We start from the raw sequence: 2,419 nt of genomic DNA on the forward strand, positions 1-2,419 counted from the left end.
GCCCATATAAGCAGCGGTTGTTATTTGACTCACCATTTTGTTAAGGAGAATTGTCGCTCATTTATTTCAAGGTCAAAAACTTTTTCTCACCCTGCAAGAGAGCTCAAAAAAAACGAAGCAATGACACACCAACCGGTCACGGTAGAGGTAGTGACAGCAGCATAATCAAAGAAATACACAAGACTCATCCGAGACACTCGAGTCCCGACTAGAAATGTCAAGAATACTCCTAGAGAGAGATAGTATAAGCATTGAAGGCAAAGAATTTGGGCAACAATAAGCCAAGGGTCCCATGCCGCTGTACCATAGAACATGACTACAATAACCTCTTTCCAGACACCCAAAACCACCCTCCAAATCTCCAAATAGTCACAAAATTTTGAAACTCGAGACCACAACTCAATAGCCTATTGCCCTCAACGTTCATGTGTAAGTATAAACGGGGGGAAAAAACCATGCAAGTGAAATTGTCTTAAACCCAAAAACAAAAAAAACAAAAAAAAAGGTTGATAGGCAAGTATTCCATTATTATAATAATTATTATTATTATTCTATGCATTGTACAAACCAGGGGCGTAACCAGGAATATATACTTGGAGGGCGGGTTGTAACAGAGATGTACCAAATATAATTTTTAAGTCTATTGGATACAAAATTATCAACTTTCATATATTATTATATACTTGAACATGTTGGGAATTCAACCGAAATTTCAAACCTGTGAGAAACAAAAAAATAGAGAAAACAAAACGCCAAAAGTAAAACAATCACACGCACAAGACAGTATTTACGTGGTTCGGCAATTTGCCTATGTCCACAGAGTTGCAAGGATTTCACTATTATCAAAGAAAATTACAATGTGCGGCTACAGTGTTTTTCTTTCTCAAAAATAACAACAAGACAAAACCCCAATCACAAAAAAAAAAACAGTTTTTATATCCTGCGCACAGGATTCACAATGGGTTACAAAATGGGCCAAAAAAATTTTGTCGGCCCAAGCCTCCGCTCCATGGACTAAGTCTCAGTAAATCTTCCATTATTCGGGTCAGGTCAGATCATCAACCGAATCAAATTATGCCTGACGACGATTTTTCATGGAATAAAATTCATCCATTATCATCTCTATAGTGAATATTATTCATACTCAAGGAAAAAACAAAATTTTCACTATAATTTAAACAGTCAACCCATTTTTAATACAACTTTAATTAATAATAACCCCTCAAATAATTTTGTAAGGACGCGATTCGTGGCGGACCGTAACAGTGTCGGGTTCGCACGTAAAAAGGTCCCTAACAATATCATTTGTAGAGCGTGGGTTTGAAAGGCTAGGCCTTGGTTGACAGGCGGCGGGTTTTCGCGGTGTTCGTGCGAGTTTAAGTTTTCCTTCACCCCTGGAGTCTTTCTCCTGGAGGTGGGCTGGGAGGCTCTGGTTTTTGGCCATTTTTCCCAACCCCCTTTTTTAGGTTACTTATTTTTCCTTTTATATTTGCCTGCGTTCATTGTCCTTCGTCCACGTATAGGGTCAACCTTTCCCGGATTGATACTTGTCCCATCAGCCCATATTCAAAGTCGTTGGGGGTGGTTGTAAAAGCCAAAGAATGCGGCTCTGTCAGGTTCAGAGCATTGAATGGCAGTAAGGGCAGCTTTCCCTGGATATTTTAGATCTTTCTTCCTAGTTTCAGTCCTATACCGTTTTTACCCTTCTTTCAGGGGGGGGACTTTGGGTCTGCCGAGGACTGAGCTGTCCTCGGCGGTATCCATAGGCTATTTTGTCGAGCTTGGGCCGTAGCCCTCCTCGGCTTGGGCCTTCGGATTCTCCCTGGGTAGATGGGCCTGGCCCATAAATCATTTGGGCCCCACAAATTTAATTAATTTATCTTTTATAATGTATTGGTTAATTTAATTATATAACTTTAATTATTGTTGTTTAGCATAACAATAAACTATATTGCTTTAATTTATTTGTCATTAATTATAATGCTTTAATCCTAGTTGGTAATTACGCAATATAGTTTTAATTTATTTGTCATTAATTTTAGCATAACATATCCTTTGTTACAATTCCTAAAATATAGCAATAAATAATTAAACAATTCTTAAAAAATTGCAATAAATAATAGCTAATAATTTAATTATTAACTTTTGAATAAATATTAATTATTATTTAATAATGTTGGTTTACCCTAAAAACCAACACATTGACTATTGACCAACAATGAGGAATAACCGGATAAGATAAAGACAAACAGGAAAAAAAAAAAAAAATCAACCAATGAATGATTGAGATGTGTTCAGCCAAAAAAATAAAAAGAATGAGTGAGAATGTGAGATGATATTAAAGATAAAAGAATAAAAGGGCTCAAGCAGAACAGGATTCATAAACAGTCTAAACCATTCAGTGAGAGAGAGAGAGAGA

Source organism: Quercus lobata, chromosome 7, assembly GCF_001633185.2.
Source record: "Quercus lobata isolate SW786 chromosome 7, ValleyOak3.0 Primary Assembly, whole genome shotgun sequence".
Classification (NCBI taxonomy): domain Eukaryota; kingdom Viridiplantae; phylum Streptophyta; class Magnoliopsida; order Fagales; family Fagaceae; genus Quercus; species Quercus lobata.